The following is a 20,763-nucleotide window of genomic DNA, read 5'->3' as shown; positions in this document are numbered from 1 at the left end:
ATGACCCAGCAATCCCACCATTGGGCATATACCCTGAGAAAACCATAATTCAAAAAGAGTTATGTACCAAAATGTTCACTGCAGCTCTATTTACAATAGCCAGGACATGGAAGCAACCTAAGTGTCCATCCACAGATGAATGGATAGAGAAGATGTGGCACATATATACAATGGAATATTACTCAACCATAAAAAGAAATGAAATTGAGCTATTTGTAATGAGGTGAGTAGACCTAGAGTTTGTCATACAGAGTGAAGTAAGTCAGAAAGAGAAAGACAAATACCGTATGCTAACACATATATATGGAATTTAAGAAAAAAAAATGTCATGAAGAACCTAGGGGTAAGACAGGAATAAAGACACAGTCCTACTAGAGAATGGACTTGAGGATGTGGAGAGGGGGAAGGGTAAGCTGTGACAAAGCGAGAGAGAGGCATGGACATATATACATTACCAAACGTAAAATAGATAGCTAGTGGGAAGCAGCCGCATAGCACAGGGAGATCAGCTCGGTGCTTTGTGACCGCCTGGAGGGGTGGGATAGGGAGGGTGGGAGGGAGGGAGACACAGAGGGAAGAGATATGGGAACATATGTATATGTATAACTGATTCATTTTGTTATAAAGCAGAAACTAACATACCATTATAAAGCAATTATACCCCAATAAAGATGTAAAAAAAAAAATACGGAGTTCCCAATAAAGGACACAGAATAAACGGTTCTGAATCAGTAATCAAAGGTCTATGGGAAGGGCTTCCCTGGTGGCGCAGTGGTTGAGAGTCCGCCTGCCGATGAAGGGGACACAGGTTCGTGCCCAGGTCCGGGAAGATCCCACATGCCGCGGAGCGGCGGAGCCCGTGAGCCATGGCCGCTGAGCCTGCGCGTCCAGAGCCTGTGCTCCGCAACGGGAGAGGCCACAACAGTGAGAGGCCCTCGTACCGCGCAAAAAAAAAAAAAAGGTCTATGGGAAGAAAAATGTTCTGAATGAGGTCAGGTGGAATTGCTACCTTCAAGGCATTGCAGGCTCATTTGATCAAGAAGTCCAAGTTCTGGAGATTAACCTCCTCCTCATTGGCTGAGGAATCACTTCTGCAAAAACATTTCAACTCTTCAGCCATGTTTACATTCGGAACCCTGAGCAAAAGCTGTAGGCCCACAGCCCACAAGTCTCAGATCCACTCAGTCCATAGCCAGCACCGAACGCCTTGCTCTCAGCAACTACTGTGCTGGGTGCTGGGCACACACCGCCAGGCCCAGACATCCAAGCCAGTTCAGAGCAGAGGACCTCACTGGAGACTAAAATGTCCGGCTGGTTTTTACTGTCCCTATGCATTGGCAATTCTAAACAATGTCATTGCTAAGGCAATAAATGAGGTAAATATTAATGTACAAAAAAGGAAAAGTGAAATAATGCTTTGTTTTAAATTAATAAACTTTATTTGTAGGGCAGTTTTAGGTTTACAGAAAAATATATTAGTAAGTAGAGAGTTCCCCTATACCCACCCCATCCTCCCCAATTTCCCCTATTACTAACATCTTGCATTAGTGTGGTACATTTGTTATGATAGGTGAGTCAATATTGATACAAAATAATGAACCAAAGTCTATAGTTTACATTAGGGATCACTCTTTGTATTGTACACTCTACGGGTTTTAACAAACGTGTGATGACATGTATCCACCATTGCAGCATCCTACGGAATAGTTTCACTGCCTTAAAAATCCTGTGTGCCACCTTGTTCATCCCTTCCTCCCCTCCAACCCCTGCCAACACTGATCTTTTTTCACTGCCTCCATAGTTCTGCCTTTTCCAGAATGTCATATAGTTGGAATCCCACAGCGTGCAGCCTTTTCGGATTGGCTTCTTTCACTTACAATATTCATTTGAGTTTCCTCATGTGTTTTCGTGGCTTGATAGCTCGTTTCTTTTTATTGCTGGAATTGACACTTTAATTGCATTAACGTGTGTTTTGTCTGCTGGGTGAGCACTGAGAAGCGCGGTGGAGAAACTTCACGTCATAGGCGGCCCGGAGTCCCCAGGCTGGGTCTTTGCTTTCAGCGGGCGCTTGCAGATGGCCTCCCCAAGGAGCCCACATTGTGGGTCTAACAGTTGTTGTGGTTACTGTTTTAACAATAAAGAACCTTCAGATTAGCACTTTTTTTTTAATTATTTTTTTTGATGTTAACATTTCATGTTTTTTTTTAACATCTTTATTGGAGTATAATTGCTTTACAATGGTGTGTCAGTTTCTGCTGTATAACAAAGTGAATCAGCTGTACATATACATATATCCCCATATCTCTTCCCTCTTGCATCTCCCTCCCAACCTCCCTATCCCACCCCTCTAGGTGGTCACAAAGCACCAAGCTGATCTCCCTGCAGATTAGCACATTTAAAAATTACTCTTTAATAAACATTACATTCTGCAGGTAAATTAGTACCAAGTCAGCCCCTGACACGCAGACTCAGCAGCATGCTTTTTTTTTTTTTAATTATTACTATTATTTGGGTTAAAGTGAGTTTTCCCCTTGGTTTCTGTTTACTTAGCAATTTTTCCAATTTATTTTTTATTGTAAAATGTACATCAAATAAAGTTTATTATTTTAACTATTTACACGTTTACAGTTCAGTGTCATTAATTACATTCACATTGTTGTGCAGTCTCCACCATCCATCCCCAGAACTTTTTCATCATCCCAAACAAAAACTCTGTGCCCACTAAGCAATAACTCCTCATCCTCCCCTCCCGGCCCCTGGCAACCATCTTTTTACTTTCCCTCTCTATGAATTTGACTACCTAGGTACCTCATAGAAGTGGAATCATACAATAGTTGTCCTTCTGCGTCTGGCTTAATTCACTTTGCATTAATGTCTTCAAGATCCATCCATGGAATAGAATGTGTCAAAATTTCACTCCTTTTTTTTTTTTTTTTTTCCGCCGTACGCGGGTCTCTCACTGTTGTGGCCTCTCCCGTTGTGGAGCACAGGCTCCGGACGCGCAGGCTCAGCGGCCATGGCTCACGGGCCCAGCCGCTCCGCGGCATGTGGGATCTTCCCGGACCGGAGCACGAACCCGTGTCCCCTGCATCGGCAGGCGGACTCTCAACCACTGCACCACCAGGGAAGCCCTTCACTGCTTTTTAAGGCCAAATAATATTCCACTGTATATTTTAAGTTCACATTTCATTAGCCGCCATGTTTTAAGAGTGAATTTGTAAAGGTTCTGAATCTTTGGTTCTGGCTTTTAGCTCCTTAATGCCTCTAATTACTCCCTCCCGCCATACCCTGCTTTAAATTGTACATTTGAAATACAGTCCCCACAATAAAATGTAACGATGAAGAAATAGACATATTATTTCAATTCCATCATTCTGTGTGGCCACTTTGAATTGTATGTTTAAAACTTTTAACTTGGAGACAAATCAAACCCACTAGAATCAGTCTTGAAAAAAAAAGACAGACATAATTGCAATTTCTGGAATTCATTGTGAAAAGACACTTTTATGAATCTCTGCTGCACTTTGCCTTTTTTTTTTTTTTTGGCTGCGTTGGGTCTTCATTGCTGCACGCAGGCTTTCTCTAGTTGTGGTGAGCAGAGGCTACTGTTTGCTGCAGTGCGCGGGCTTCTCATTGGGGTGGCTTCTCTTGTTGTGGAGCACGGACTCTAGGCGCGCGGGCTTCAGTAGTTGTGGCACGCGGGCTCAGTAGTTGTGGCTTGCGGGCTCTAGAGCACAGGCTCAGTAGCTGGGGCACATGGGCTTTGTTGCTCTGCGGCATGTGAGATCTTCCCGGACCAGGGCTCGAACCTGTGTCCTCTGCATTGGCAGGCGGATTCTTAACCACTGTGCCACCAGGGAAGTCCTCCATTGATTCTTGTGCGAATCAACTATTAACCATGGTTGTTACAAAAATGGTAATTTTCCAATGTTATAATTCCTACATTTATTGGTTGGCATTCTTCTATTTTAAAAAAGCACTTGTCCTTCTCCCTCCTTTTGTATTATTCATAGTAATATTAGTAGTACTATGAACTCGTAGATTCTTATTTATAATTGCATGTTTTTAAACTAGTCATTTTTGATACACAAGTTGTCTCTACTTTAACCAGTGGCAGCCCCTCAAGCTCATGCCTGTGACCTTTGATATGTGCTCATCATTCAAGTGTTTTCTTGTTTTCTGTCACACAATATATTCCAGGCTTATCTCACACTTTCCCTGCCCCAGTTCTGGAATCAGCCATTTCTCCAAGAAGCCCTGGTTCTTTTAAAATGGAAAATATTTAGAAATCAAAATCTGGGAGATAGTCATGTCCAGTGCTACTTGGAGTATCGCTTCCCAGCCCTTTCAGTTGACAGATTTAGGAGATACATGAACAGATTTTTTTAAAAAATCATGAGCTCAAATAGATAACCCTAATTCCCCTCTAACACCACAGGGCTTTTCCTCTCCATTCTGTGTTCCACATCTGTATTGTAAATTTCCTTCATCAGCTAAAGGCCACCAGGAGCACACCTACAGTTAAACGAAGTTAGATTTATGACCTGTTGCAACAGGGAAACTGCTCAACTTGAGGAGCCATGCGACGTCCCAGGGGGAGGGTGTCAGAAAGGACTTAGCAGGATTTGGGCTTGTGTTGGGTGATTATGGAGGAAGGTTTGAGGGAGTGCACATTGCTCTGGATATGGCTGTAAGGAGGCAGGGCTAACTCTATGGGCAGGTATCTTAATTCTTTTCTAGAAAGAGGAGAGAAGCATGGGAACAAGGCTACCAATCACAGGGTTAGGCCATTTTTGTGGTTTTAAACAATGTTCAAGTTTTTGTCTGTGTTTGGACACGATTATGAGGTGGCCCTCTTTTTATTTGGATCCATCACCATCACAGAGTGGCCTTCCCTGACGTTGGTGTTCTGTGAAATTTTTACTTTTAATAAACACCACAGCCTACCTCCGGTGCCAGGTCAGCTCCCAGCTGTCAGGGGCTAATTCTCTCTCTCAATATCTCTTTTTCCACAGTGAAAACATTCACTCCCAACATTATTGATGTATTTAGTCATTTGCTCAATCCTACAATACACACAAAATAGTTTCAGAGTTGTTACACTTATACCACTACCAACAACAAAAATATCAAGTAAAAGTCAAGATTTCTTTGTAGATTTTTTCTTATTCTCAGAATATGTCCAATTAAAAGGACGGTGTTCAAAGTTACTTGAACTAATCATATTTTTTTCTTCTGTATAAATGAGTTTGTTATCAATTTGACTTTCAACTAGGTTCATTTTTAAATGTTAAGTATTTTCCCCATCCTCATCGATTTATTTTTTGAATATGTAAAATATTAACAGTTAAAAAGTCAACACTATATGAAAAAGATGTATTCAGAAAAGTCTCATTCTTTTCTCTCTTCCTCTCTCTCCATTCCCACCTAGCCCCTCTAGGTAAGCCAGTTTCATTAAATTTCTGGTTTATCTTTCCAATCTTTCCTTTTACAAAAATAAGCAGACACAATATAGACTTTTATTTCCCTTACTTACACAAAAGCCAGCATATGAAATATACTTTCAAACTTTTGTGTTTTTTTAAAAGGAAGGTTTATTGAAGTATGATATATTCACTCCTTTTAAGTGTACAGTTTGATTGATGCTATCAAACTAGGTAACCACCACCAAAATCAAGATACAGAACATGTCCAGCACCCCAATAAGTTCCCTGTCCCTTTGCAGTCAATCTTCTTCTTCCACTCCCAGCCTCTGGCAAACACAGATTTAATTCCTCTCTCTATTATTTTACCTTTTCTAGACTATCATAGAAATGGAATCAGACGGTATTTAGCCCTTTGTATCATCTGGCCTCTTTCACTTAGCATAATGAAAGTGAGATTCATAACTGTTGTTAAAAGTACTACTTGTTCTTTTCCTTATTATTGTTGTGTACTATTTTGTTGTGTGGCTAGAAAAATTTGTTTATCCCTCTACTGGTTCATGGACATTTGGGTTGCTTCCAGTTGATTGCACTTTTATATCTTAACAACATAAACTGGAAATAATTCCTTATCAATTTATAGGTTTCTTTCTTATTCCCTTACCTCCACTTTTATATGGGTTATAAAAGTTAACAGCTTTACTGAGATATAACTCACAAAGAGTAAGGCTCACCCTTTTAAAGTGTACAATTCAGTGGTTTTTAGTATATTCATAAAGTGTGTGTGGATCAACAGTATATAATTCCAGAATATTTTCATCACCTCAGAAAGAAACTCCATACCCATTAGCAGTCACATCTTATCCCTAACCCTATCTACTCTCTTTTTCTAAGAATTTGTCTACTCAGGAATTTTCATGTAAATGGAATCATATAATCTGTGTGTCTGGCTTCTTTCACTTGATAGAATGATTTCAAGGTTCATTCACATTGTCGCATGTATTAGTACTTCATTCATTTTTATGGCTTAATAGTATTCCATTGTATAAATATACCACATTTTGTTTACCCATTCATCAGTTGATGGACATTTGTATTGTTTCTACTTTTTAGCTGTTATGAACAAAGCTATGAACATTCATGTACAAGATTTTGTGTCCACATATGTTTTTACTTCTCTTGGGTAGATACCTAGGAGTGGAATTGCTGGGTCATATGGTAACTCTATGTTTAACTGTTTGAGAAACTGTCAGACAGTTTTCCAAAGCAGCTGCACCACCAGCATGTATAAGAGTTCCAATGTCTCCACATTCTCTCCAAACTTGTTATTGTTCATGTTTTTTATTCTAGCAATGCTAGTGGGTGTGAAGTGCAATTTCATGGTAGTTTTGATATTCATTTTCTTAATGGCTAATTCTGCTGAGAATCTTTTCATGTGCTTTTGGCAATTTGTGTATCTTCTTTGGAGATATTCAAATCTTTTGCCTAGTTTTAAATTGGGTTATCTGTATTTATTGTTGGGTTGTATGAATTCTTTATATAAGCTTTCTTCTACTACTTGTGTGATTACATCTTTAACATTTAGACCTCTGATCGTTTGCATATTTTTCTTGTGTATGGTGTGAGACATAGGTCCAGGTCCTTTATTTACAACTTTTTTCTCCCACTTTTGAATTGTATTTTCACTTTCTTGATGGTGTCTTTGAAGCACAAAAGTTTTTCATTTTGATGGATTCCAATTTATTTTTCTTTTCTCACTTGCATTTAGTGTCATATATCAGAAGGCTTTGTCTAACCTAAGGTCACAGAAATTTACTTCCATGTTTTCTTCTAAGAGTTTTATAATTTTAGCTCTTACACTTAGGTCTATGATAGATTCTGAATTAATTTTTCTGTACAGGGTGAGGAAGGGGTCCAACTTTATTATTGTACATCTGGATATCCAGTTGTCCCAGCGATATTTGTTGAAAAGACTATTCTTTCCACCTTGAATTGTCTTGGCACCTTTGCTGAAAATCAAATGACCATAAATGTAAAGGTTTGTTTCTGAACTTTCAATTCTATTCCATTAATCTCTATTTCTATCCTTATACCAGTACCTCATTGTCTTGATTACTGTAGCCTTGTAGTAAGTTTTGAAATTGGGAAGTACAAATTCTCCAACTTATTTTTCAATACTGTTTTGGCTAATCTAGGCCCCTTATATTTCCATATGAATTTTAGAATCAGCTCGTCAATTTCTGCAAAAAAAGGCAGCTGGAATTCTGATAGAGATTGTGTTGCATCTATAGATCAATTTGGAGAGTATTGCCATCTTAACAATATTCTAATCCATGGTGTCTTTCCATTTGTTTAGAACTTCTTCAGTTTCTTTCAATAATGTTTTGTGGTTTTCAGTGTACAAATCCTAAACTCATTTTGGGAAATTTATTCTTAAGTATTTTATTCTTTTTATGCTATTGTATGTGGAATTGTTCTAATTTTATTTTCAGATTATTCACTGTCAGTGTATAGAAGTACAATTGATTTTTGTATATTGATCTTGTATCCTGCAACCTTGCTGAACTCATTTACTAGTTCTAATAGTTCTTTGTGGATCCCTTAGGATTTTTAAAACAGGTTTAATTTTATTAATTAATTTATATTAATTGATATACTTGCTTTGCAAAAGGATTTGGCTATTTCCTTTCATCTTTTAGTTCCTGGAATAATTTGTGTAGTATTAGGCTTGTCTGGTGTTTAAGGATTTGATAGAATTCTCCTATATATGGTGTATTTATTTGATAAATTTCTCTATTATTTTATGGAGATTGGTCTGTTAATGTTTTCTCTCTCCATGAGGGTCAATTTTGGGAAACTGTATTCTCCTCTGAAATTATTGATTTCATCTGTAGTTTGAAATTTATTTGCATAAAGTTGTACAAAGTAGTCTCATATATTTTTTTAGTTTCCTCTGTTTCAATGGTTAATTCCCCTATGCCCCTTTATATTTTGTATTTTTGTGCTTTCTTCCCTTTTTTCTCAATTAGTTTAGCTACTGGTTTGTTGATCTTGTTAATTTTTTCCAAAAGAACCAGCATTTTGATTTATTATTTTCACTATCTTTTGTTTCCTACCTCATTAATTTATGCTTTTATGGTTATCATTTCCTTCCGTGTTCTTTATTTGGTTAATTTTGTAGTTCTTTTTCTGGCTTTTTGAGGAAGCTAAAATTTTAAACAAAAGATAGCTTATAGTCTGCCAACTAATTTTTAGCAAAAAACAAAGGGTTTTTAAAATGTCTATTCAAGCTATGAATCCTAGGAACAAAGTTCCTTCTAGAAAATTTTACTGAAAAATCTCCGTCGTGAATTAAAGTTAATGATAATGATGCAATAGCATGACATGAACATAAACATTTTTTTCATTCCACAAATGTGTAATATAAGGACCACAGGAACGATCTAAGCCTGACACATCTGAGATGTTGTCTGTACAACCCAGTATATAATTTTAAGTTTTTTAGTTGAATTTTTAACCATAAAACATCAGATTACTGACGTTAATTATCTCTGAAGTTAATTCTCAGATGATGGCATTCCATTTTATGCTTGGCTTTGGCTTTGGTCCACCTCTACCAGAAGAGGGCGAGCAGGTTGGGCGGTACAGTCTGGTTTATGGGTGGTCGAGAGAGAATGGAATGAGGAGGCAGAGGTAAGTCTGGCTTGAGGTGCCAGCGGGAAGACCCAATAGTGTTCCAGGGGCCCTGTTACCAGAAGCGCTCTGGGACCACCCACGGGCCAACTCCTTTCTTACATGAGAGGGCCTCTTGGACCTCCGGGCTCCTCCCAGGATGCTGCATCCCAGAGACTCGTCGGACCTCCCTCTGGAGCGCTCCATCCTGCTAGGTCCAGGGCCAGGGTAGCGTTGACAGGCGACGTCCGTACCCCTCGGTCTTTCCCTCCGGGCCCGTGCGCCATTCGCCCGGACAAAGCTTGAGCGCGCGCTTCCGGACTCGGGAGAACATCCGGGTCATTTACAAGCTAAAGCACACAAGAGGCCACGGCGGGCGGTGGGTGGAGCGATCTTAGTGCGGATCTACCCGGAGCGGGGCGGGGGGGCCGTGGGGGAGACCCAGCAGGATGCGGGCGGCGCGCCCGCCGCGGGGAGCCTCTAACCGCCCCTGCGCCCGGACTGGGGCACCGAGCTCGGGGATCCGTTCGACTTAGGAAAACACAAGCAGTGAGGAGTTGGTATTCTTGAGAAATACATCACATTTGTCAGGGAAACGACAGACTGAACTCAGCTTTACAAAGCAACTCAGGAATCTTTTGAAGAAATACCAACCTAAAAAGAACTGGAAGGAGGAAGAATACAAGTATATTCGTCATGTAAAGCGTTCCTTCCCACCCTGTGAGCGAAATGAGCGGTCACGCTGGGCAACCATGCATTTACCTTGGAGAACTTGACCTCACAGGTCACCGTGGAGTTAGCGGGCTGTGTTCAAGACCAGAGCAGGAGTGGATATCGCACTTTTCGTGATGCACAAAAGAGAGCCACCGATAGACACTTGCTGGAAGCAACGTAAATCAAGTAAACGACGGTATGTGTGAGATTCCAAAAGACTGACAGAACACAGCAGTATTTTGGAAAAAAAAAAAATCACGCTGACAGGAGTGTTTAAAAGGTAGGTGTTGAAAAGGCACACCAACAAACTCAAAAGTATCACCAATAGCAGAGGACAGCAAAGCAGATTACTCACCAAGTCTTCAAGAAACTGGACCGGGACCTGCATGCATATTACCATCCTCATATATCCAACATCCTTCAGAAAATACAAGAGATGGAAGAAAGAAGGACAGTGAGAATTGGAGGATCAATGAAGACATGCAGATGTTGATCAACAGGCAATAGTAATCAGTGGGAAATGCTTGGATACCATAGTTAAGTCAGCTGAGTCAATGATCAGATAAATGTCATAGTTGGTAACAGAAACTTTCAAGTCAGAGTTTGAGCCTCCTGGAGACATCTGAGGAAGACACTCAGCCAATGAAGTGTACTGTGTCTGATCATCGTGTTTAAAATTCCAGAGTAGACAAAACAGAGGTCAAATCTGATAGCAAATCCAAAGGAAAGTTATGGCTGTTCATAAAAATAAATGTTTCCCACACAGTAAAGGGTACTCATTGCTTCAATGAGTTCATGATCTTCAAACCCCAAATTCACTTTAAAAACCTAAAGCGTGGTGGTGGGGGGCAACACCAGAGGGTTTCAGCAATCTTTCATCTCAACAAAGAAGGAAAAAGCTATATAAAGAAAGTCAATGAATTAAATAAAGAAATCCAGATGGAAATGGATCAGAGATGGTATAACAAAGATGAAGAGTGACTGTCTAATGAATCCTCAAATGGGAGATCCAGCCAGTTTGGGTCACAAATTAACTATATATATATATATAGAGAGAGAGAGAGAGAGAGAGAGAGAGAGAGTTTCATATACATATATACATATACGTAGGAAAACTGTGACGAGAGGCCCAGAACCTTGAAGTCTGGCTAGCTGAGGTTGAAGGCAGGCTCTCAGCACCAAGTGAAGAGGCCTGACAACAGAGTGTAATGCATAAAAATCTCAGTCCCAAATAACTGTGCACAAGACTGGAAGAATACAGACACCAGTTACACAGAGGAGCAAAGTCAGGAGAGTGAGGTGCAGGTCTGGTCATGACTTTTAATAATAAATTCGATGACAAGGAACATATTCCCCCCCACAGGGACTTGTAAAATTCTCTACATATTTGAAGGTCAGAATGAAGGAATTCTTTCAGCAGTTGAAGCAGAAACATTGTATGTTATAGAGGAAAATGAAGGTGATTCTGCATTTGGAGAAATGAAGATGAAAAGGGTTATATTCATACTTTATTTGTCAAAGTCTATTTGGACAAAAATGCCAAAGGTGCTAAGATGTATACAGGCATACCCTGGAGACATTGCAAGTTTGGTTCCAGACCACTGCAATAAAGCGAATATGATAATAAAGTCACACGAATTTCTCTGGTTTCCCAGTGCATATAAAAGTTATGTTTACGGGGCTTCCCTGGTGGCGCAGTGGTTGAGAGTCCGCCTGCTGATGCAGGGGACACGGGTTCGTGCCCCGGTCTGAGAAGATCCCACATGCCGCAGAGCGGCTGGGCCCGTGAGCCATGGCCGCTGAGCCTGCGCATCCGGAGCCTGTGCTCCGCAATGGGAGAGGCCACAACAGTGAGAGGCCCGCGTACCGCACAAATGAAAAAAAAAAGTTATGTTTACGTTATACTATAGTAAGTGTGCAATAGCATTATGTCTGAAAGAACAACATATATAACTTAATTTTTTTTTTTTTTTTTGGCTGCCCTGCATGGGATGTGGGATCTTAGTTCCCCAACCAGGGCTCGAACCCCCGCCCCCTGCATTGGAAGCGCAGAGTCTTAACCACTGGACTGCCAGGGAAGTCCCACACCTTTTTTTTTTGTTTCCTCCATGAAAGTCTTGAACCCCTCAAAGTCACCTGTGAGGGTTGGGATCAACTTCTTCCAAACTCCCGTTAATATTGATATTTTGACCTCTTCCCATGAATCATGAATGTTCTTAATGGCATCTAGAATGGTGAATCCTTTCCAATTCAGAGGGTTTTCAACTGACTTCGCCCAGATCCATCAGAGGAATCACTATCTATGGCAGCTATAGCCTTACAAAATGTAATCCTCTTTTTCTATCTGAATTTTAATTTTAATAGATATTACCAGGTTTCTCTTGTTTAGTTAAAATCAACTATGCCTAACAAAATCCAAAATGTATTTCTTAAGTACTAACACTTGAGAGTCAAAATTACCCCTTGATCCATGGACTGCAGAATGGATGTTGTGTTAGCAGGCATGAAAAAAGCATTAATCTCATTGTACATCTCCCTCAGAGTTCTTGGGTGACCACGTGCATTGTCAATGAATAATAATATTTTGAAAGGAATCTATTTTTTTTAATAGCAGTTGATTTCAACAGTGGGCCTAAAATATTCAGGAAACCATGTAGTAAGTAGCTGTGCTGTCATCCAGGCTTTATTGTTCCATTTGCAGAGCACAGGCAGAGTAGATCTAGCATAATTCTTAAGGACCCTAGGATTTTCAGAATGGTAAATGAACATTGGTTTCACCATAAAGCCACCAGATGCATTAGCCCCAGCAAGAGAGCTCTGAAACTAGGCATTGATTTCTCCTCTCTAGCTATGGAAGTCCTAAATGGCATCTTCTTCCAATATAAGACTGTTTCATTTACATTGAAAATCTGTTGTTTGGTGTAGCCACCTTCATGAATTAGCTAGATCTGGATAACTTGCTGTAGCTTCTACATCAGCACTTGCTGCTTCCCCTTGCACTTTTATATTATGGAGATGATTTCTTTCCTTAAACCTCCTGAACCAACCTCTGCTAGCTTCAAACTTTTCTTCTGCAGCTTCCTCACTTCTCTCAGCTTTCATAGAATTGAAGACGGTTAGGGCCTTGCTCTGGATTAGGCTTTGGCTTAAGGGAATGTTGTGGCTGGTTTGATCTTCTATCCAGACCACTAAAAGTTTCTCCATATCAGAATAAGTATGTTTCACTTTCTTATCATTTGTGTGTTCACTGGAGTAGCACTTTCAATTTCCTTCAAGAGCTTTGCCTTTGCATTCACAACTTGGCTAACTGGCACAAGAGGCCCAGCCTTCAGCCTGTCTTGGGTTTTGACATGTCTTCCTCACTAAACTTAATCATTTCTAGCTTTTGATTTAAAGTGAGAAATGTGTGACTCTGCCTTTCACTTGAACACTTAGAGGCCACCGGAGGGTTATTAACTGGTCTAATTTCAATATTGTTGTGTCTCGGAATAGGGAGGCCCAAGGAGAGGGAGAGAGACAGGGAACAGCTGGTAGGTGGAGCAGTCAGAAGATACACAACATTTAGTTTTTTTAGTTTGCTGTCTTAAATGGGTGCAGTTTGTGGCTCCCCAAAGCAATTACAATAGTAACATCAACTCAACCATAAAAAAGAATGAAATAATGTCATTTGCAGCAACATGGTTGGATCTAGAGATTGTCATACTGAGTGAAGTAAGTCAGAAAACCAAATATCATATGATATCGCTTATATGTAGAATCTAAAAAAAAGTGTACAAATGAACTTATTTACAAAACAGAAGTAGAGTAACGGATGTAGAAAACAAACTTATGGTTACCAGGAGGGAAAGGGGGGAGGGATAAATTGGGAGATTGTGATTGAAATACACATACTACTATATAAAATAGATAACTAATAAGGACATACTGTACAGCACAGGGAACTCTTCTCAATACTCTGTAATGACCTATATTGGAAAAGAATTTTTAAAAGAGTGGATATATGTATATCTATAACTGATTCACTTTGCTGCACAGCAGAAGCTAACACAATATTTTAAATCAACTATAGTCCCAATAAAAATTTTTAAAAAATAGTAACATCAAGGATCACGGTGATCACAGGTCAGCATAACAAATATAGTAATAATGAAAAAATTTGAAATATTGCAAGAACTACTAAAATGTGACACAGAGACACAAAGTGAGCAAATGCTGTTAGGGAAATCGTGCCTATAGATTTTCTCAATGCAGGGTTGCCACAAACCTTCAATTTGCTAATAATGCAGTATCTGTGAAGCACAATGAAGTGAAGAGAGATAAAACAAGGTATGCCTGTATTTAATATTACTTTAAAAACTTAAAATAAAAACACCTCAACAACACTGGAGTTTGTTGAAACACAGTTGTTTCTACCCACAACTGTGACTATTACAGGAAGTTCTTCAAAATACTGGATGGTTGGATAGCACCACAATACATATTTTTATACAGCCATATAGTGAGCTTTTAGGCATCATACCCCGAATTTTCCTTGACTTTCCTTTCCTTGAGTTTTGACTTAGTCAAGTTTCTCCTGCTAAGTTGAAGTTTTACATTCAAAGCTGCCAACTACCAATTTACAACTTACAATATTTGAAATCTGATAAACATTTCTTCCTTGGGCAACATCTATAAATAACAAAAAATTTGGATTCTACCTTCTAACCATTATTTCTGAATCAAAAAGCACAGCATCTTGGGGGTGCTTCTGCTCTCTCCTGATCTCTTCTTTTAATTAATTTATTTATTTATTTATTTATTTATTTATTTTGGCTGCGTTGGGTCTTAGTTGCTGCACGTGGGCTTTTCTCTAGTTGTGGTGAGCGGGGGCTACTTTTCATTGTGGTGTGTGGGCTTCTCATTGCCGGGGTTTCTCTTGCTGTGGAGCACGGGCTCTAGGCACGCGGGCTTCAGTAGTTGTGGCTCGCGGGCTCTAGAGTGCAGGCTCAGTAGTTGTGGCGCACGGGTTTAGTTGCTCCGCGGCATGTGGGATCTTCCCGGACCAGGGCTTGAACCCATGTCCTCTGCATTGGCAGGCGGATTCTCAACCACTGTGCCACCAGGGAAGCCCTGATCTCTTCTTTATATACAGTGTCTGCCACAAATTGAAGCATATTCTAATGTTACATTTTGTAACTTAATAAATTGAACTATGCTAGTTTGTTAAACTTTACCACTATTCACTTAGAGGAAATCATGAACAAAATAAAATCTCACCCTACTTGAGTAAAGAAGTAAATAAGAAAATACTTACATTGGTACTAAACGCTTAAATGTGGTTAAGATCATGGCTAGTTCATCATGATTATCCCAGCCTGTCTATTTGATCCCAAACCACTAATTGAAATCTATAAAAGTTTGGTCAATTAACCTGTTGATTTTTACATACGGCACCAGCTGAGCTCTCCACCAATTGCAGATCAGATATTCTAGTGCTGTACAGACACACTTACATGAAAACAGCACATGTCCACTTCTCAGTCACCTAGGTTCTGTTTCAGCTGGAGGTTTGGTGGCAGGAGAAGCTGTGTTCAGCTCACACTTCCCCAGGCCGGGCTATAATTTGAATGCAGTGTGGTGATAACTACAGTCATACACAGACTAAGAACGCAGCACACTGTTTCCAAAGGGTAGATTTTTAAATCATTCCCATCTTTAAGATCTAAATTTTTAGTTACTGAAATTTTTAAAAAGTAGTAAATGTAAGGGCCCACTTCAGAAAATGTGATTAACTTTAGCCAGAATAAAATAAACATTTCTCACCATCTTTAAAGAAATCTGGCCACATAGGATTTGCATTCTTAAATTGGCACTGAAGCGGGAGGATGGATAGTGAAACTGGTCACACGCATAGTCAGCCACCAAATCGAGTGTTTGATTACCCTCAATAAAGACCCAGCTATAAATGGGTCAGAAGGAAGGTGTCAGGTTGAGACATACCCTTTTTTTTTTTGGCTTTGAAAAATATTTATTCATGTCTTTCCTACATTTAGATAGGAAAATTAGCTTCTTGCCTCTACTTTATGGGCTCATTTCATAAGTTCATATCAGAGGACCAGAAAATGGCAGGAGGGACTCATACTTGTTGCTCTGGATGGGCTGCCTGTGTTTCAAGGTAAGTTAGCTGCAGTCAGCTTACATTTTATACTGGCTACCAAAGTGAGATATAGCAGACTGTACTTAATGACAGCCCAACTTACAACTACATATATAATTTTTTAAATTTTATAATTAAAATTTCTTTTGCATTATTATGCCTTTACTGACATGATATTGATAAAGCCACCTGTCTTGATCCAGACCGCTTCAGGGGATTGTTTCCTTCAGTTCTCCTTTTCAAGTATTGCATCAAGAAAATCAGCTGACCCTTAAATGAGGGAGATTTGTTTTAATGAGCCGTAATGCTCATTAAACTAGTGGACTAACTGCTTCTGGCATTTAACCAAATGAATGGGAGACCAAAGGTATTATAATCTGACCTTCTCATGTCAGATTATGAGCTCACTTCCAAATTGTTAACTACCAGAAAAAGCCTAGAACAGGCCAAGTCAACATTAGTTTTTAAAAAGCCTGCCTTGAAAAACATCCTGTTTTTTGAAGTTTTTTTATTCTTTAGGATTGTGCAGATTTGATTCAGAAAATAGCTCGATTTGTTTGTATAGAGCAAGTGTTGTGTGCATAAACTTATGATCATTATTTTAAGCCATTGCCTCCACACCAAAAACAGATGGAGATATGGGACATTGACTAAAGAGTTCAAGATATTTTGTAGCTGCAGTTCCTTTAGTCAGTGCCTGAAGTATTAGGAAAGGTATTGAACAATTTCCAAAGCAACAGGAATTTCCTTTTCCACCCAAGATATTCTTTTCTTCCAACAGTTCTCTGTTAAATAAAAGAAGAAGAATCTCAGCCTGATTATAAAGTTTTCTTCCTTTATTTTACAGGTTAATAATAACACACTTATGATAGGGACAGAGTGAAGGGACAAAGTAGGTGATTAAATAGTTAATCCCACTAGGAGACTGTAAGTAGAAAAAAAAAGTGTGGGAGACCCCTGTAAGTTAATGATCACTGAAGAAGGCAGGCTTGCTTAGCAACAAAACCATGCAACAGAAGCATGAGACATGCCCCCAAACAATAAAACAATGATGAACTGAGACCCACATCCTGCCCAGTGAGGTCAGTAAGTTAATGATTCCTAGGACATGCTCCTCTGAGCATATTAAAAACAAAAATACAGGGAAAAGATGACATACTGAAACCTGAGATGATTTACCATACTTTAGTATATGTTACTGCCTTTTTGCCCATTTCCATTGTGCCATGACAGTCCCAGTTTGACCATGACCATGTAGGGACAAGAAAACTCCCCCGCCTGACATGGAGGAGGAACTGATAACAGAAGCTTGACATCTACTGAAGAATGAGGAAGAAGGTGGTCTTCTTTCTCTCCCCGCTTTTCCTTTGATTATAAAAATGTAGCCCGCCTAGCTTTCGGCGCAGCACTCCCTTGCCTGCCTGCTTGTACCCCTCACAAGGGTCCTAGTCTAATAAACTCTTTCCTTACCTGTCATTCTGCCTCTCACTGAATTCTTTCTGCGTGGAGACAGAAGAACCTATGCTCTACTAAGCCCCGAAGCATGTTCTGCAGTTTCACTTACAGGTTAATAATGTGTGTGTTGAAGTCTTTCCTCCCTAACCTTGTTTATAAATCTACCAAACCTCACCCCAGACAATGCATTTCTTTAAACTCCCCCTGTTTGGGGGAAGCTGTTACTTCCTGAGGTCCAAAACTCAGGGCACTTGTTTTCTTTTTAATAATGCTAGGGCACTTTTTCGGTGTGGTGTCTAACATGTGATTATTTAATGGTTGCCAAAATGTTTAGAATAACTTTCAATTGGCCAATTGGGTTATGACTCCTTTTGTGGTTTTGTTTTTGTTTTTAAAAATGCTTTCAATCAAACACATCTATAATTCGCCACACAGAATATACTGCTGTTTAAAGAGTCACCAAAAACAAGGAAATTATGAGAAACTGTTTTGAGGGAGAGGGGAGCCTAAGGCGACTGTACGACTAAAAGTAATGTGGTGCTGTGGAGGGGATACCTGGGTAAGACATTATGGAAAACGATGGAAATGTGACTAAACTTTGGGCTTTAATTTGTAATACTGTATCAGTATCGGGGTTTACTAACAAATGTACCATAATAATGTAAGCTGTTAATAATAGGGGAAACTGGGGTACAGAGGAACTCTCCATACTATCTCATTTTTTTCTGTAAATCTAAAGCTGTTCTAAAAACACTTATATTCAATATAAACTGTTCTAAAAACTGCTTATAAAAAACAAAAACCTAAAGTGATTACCTGAACTTCAGTTGTTTTAACTTTTTACTCTTTTATCCATTTGTTTAGCTGATTATTCTCCTCCCTAACGACCTTTTTATTTTCATAACTGCCGGAGAGGCTGCCTGCTGGATGAGACACATGAGACTACTATAGACACTTGGGTTCTGAATAAACTGTGTTTGAATAAAGATCAACATGATTGTTTGTTTTTATTCTTATTCTAAAAGAAATGAAACCATCTGGCACCTTTTACTTGTACCCTCTTATCTGCCTCTTTTATAAGTATTATATTTTCCTCAAAAAATTAAAGTGCATAAATGTTCTTTTAAATTCACAGTGTGCAGTGGTTGAGAATCCGCCTGCCAACGTAGGGGACACATGTTCGAGCCCTGGACCGGGAAGATCCCACATGCCGCGGAGCAACTAAGCCCGTGCGCCACAACTACTGAGCCTGCGCTCTAGAGCCCGGGAGCCACAACTACTGAAGCCCGCGCGCCTAGAGTCCGTGCTCCGCAACGAGAGAAGCCACAGCAATGAGAAGCCCGCGCAGCGCAATGAAGAGTAGCCCTGACTCGCTGCAACTAGAGAAAGCCCAAGCCCGCGCGCAGCAACGAAGACCCAATGCAGCCGAAAATAAATAATTAATTTTAAAAAATAAATCCACAGTGTCAGGGTATTTTACCACAGCCTAAGAGCTCACTTCCGTGAAATGAGGTGCCTAACGGCAGACTTCACCCCCACAACAAATGCAAATAAAAAGGCGTCCAAAGCGTGGCTCGGCGGGCGAGCAGCAGAGACCCCGCCGGCCGGGCGAGGGGCGCCGGGAGCCCCGCAGAGGTTGGGGTGGAGGGAGCTGGGTCTTCGGCGGCGCGGAGCCGTGGCCACGGACCCCAGCCCGAGTCTCCGCCGCGCGCCGGCCGGCGTGTCTGAGTCGTCGCAAGGAAGCGCAGGGCGGGAAGGCGGCCGGCTCTGCTCCCCCGAGACCGTCGCGGCTGGTGGAGGCCCTGCTCCTTGGCCTGGTTCCCGGGTCGGATCCCGCCCAGGGCAGCGTGCCCTCGGCCCAGGTTAGGTCGGAGCTGCACCTGGCTGGGGGGCGTCGCGCACTGCCACGCTTTACTCTGCGCAATTAGGGGCCTGGGGGTGGCTCCCCCTAGACGGTGGGGGCGGAGGTGAGCTGGCCACCTGCCCTCTGTGCAGCAGCTCCCTAGAGGGAAAAGGGGCTGGGCAGGGCAGGCCTCACCCGTCTGGGGGGCAGAGGTGAGGGATCTAGGGTAGGGGGTGGGTCCCGACTCCTGGGCCACTAAGGGAGTCTGTCTTAAACTTGGGCTCTGGAATCCACTCTCCCCACCCCTCGCTAGCTGGTCTCTTAGACCTGGCAGGGACCAGGTATGGGGATTTTTAAAATACCCGAGGTAGTTGTGACTTGCAGTAGGTTGAGAATCGCTGTCTTTATTTCCTAGTGTTGACTTTCTCTTAACTTGGACTTGCCACTGCCCCTCATGACAGCTCCCAGGCCGGTTTTTTTTCAACTTCCGCTTCTCCTTGACTGATTCTCTCCATATTTCCAGATTTGAACCAGATTTGTTTTCCCAGAGCTTTCCACCAACCATTATCTGTCCTTTGGTCATTTACCCTTTCCAGTTTGGATTCCGATGAAAGGAAATTGAATCTATTGATCCCCTGCCACTGCCATTGTCTGGGTGGGGCTTTGTGGCCCTAATCCCCTCCCAGGTTGCAGGCCAGCTTGTCCCACAACTGCTAGTTGGGTGCTCTAATCAGGGGTGAGAGGGGCACCACAGGAACCCATGGAACAAAACAGGCCTGGGACCCGGCAGTGTCTCTTACTTAGGTTGACTTGCCTAGCTAGCAATCACCTACCCTAGGACACTTTGGATTTTCCACTGGAAAACTGCACAGTCTTCAAAAGGACCCTTGACTCAGAAAATGTCTCAGGTTAATTCAGCAGTTTCCGTAAGTAGCACTTAAACTCTAGGAGTTGGCTGTATCAGATGCAATGTATATACTGTGGCTGCTAACATGAAACAATTTCTTCTTATTCAGTCAACTAAAAAAGAAACCCAGTCATTCCTCTCCCAACTTGCCTTCTAATTTGTGGGTAAGAACAACTGTGTATGTGTGTGTGTTTGACGGGGGGCGGGGGGGTACATTAAAAAGTTCTTGCCATATTTGGGAGCAGACATGTGAGGTGGTAGGACTGACACATTTCACTGGGTCTGAAGAGATCTCTGGGGTGGGGGTGTGATGAAGCAGAGGCAAGAGTCCCAGTTTCTCTAGTGTCTCCACACTCCTATGAGGTCTTTTCTTCCTGTTCTCCCACTCACCTTTTCCTCCAGTTGAGAATTCCTGTTGTTTCGTCCCCAGTCTCTGCTTTGGAGAATAGAACCCCTACTTCTTTTGGCAGTTGTTCCTCCCTCCACTCCAAACCCGAGTCCAGAGAGAGGCTGCAGTGTACTGTGACTCCCGGACTCCAGGTGGCTCCTGATTCATGACAGGCTGATCAAAGGCCCTCCCTGGCATCCTTTGAAGTGGAAGTTGGAAGGACAG

At 41.1% G+C, this 20,763-nt stretch overlaps 1 pseudogene; it reads left to right on the top strand.

The window, feature by feature from the left end:
* Nucleotides 1-4,684: 4,684 nt before the first annotated feature.
* On the top strand, nucleotides 4,685-19,328 carry LOC132598278 (formin-binding protein 1-like; annotated as a pseudogene).
* Nucleotides 19,329-20,763: the final 1,435 nt, after the last annotated feature.

The sequence above is a fragment of the Globicephala melas genome, chromosome 12 (assembly GCF_963455315.2).
Source record: "Globicephala melas chromosome 12, mGloMel1.2, whole genome shotgun sequence".
NCBI classification, from domain to species: domain Eukaryota; kingdom Metazoa; phylum Chordata; class Mammalia; order Artiodactyla; family Delphinidae; genus Globicephala; species Globicephala melas.
The sequence above is the reverse complement of the archived record's forward strand: the minus strand, read 5'-3'. Positions and strand labels throughout refer to the sequence as shown.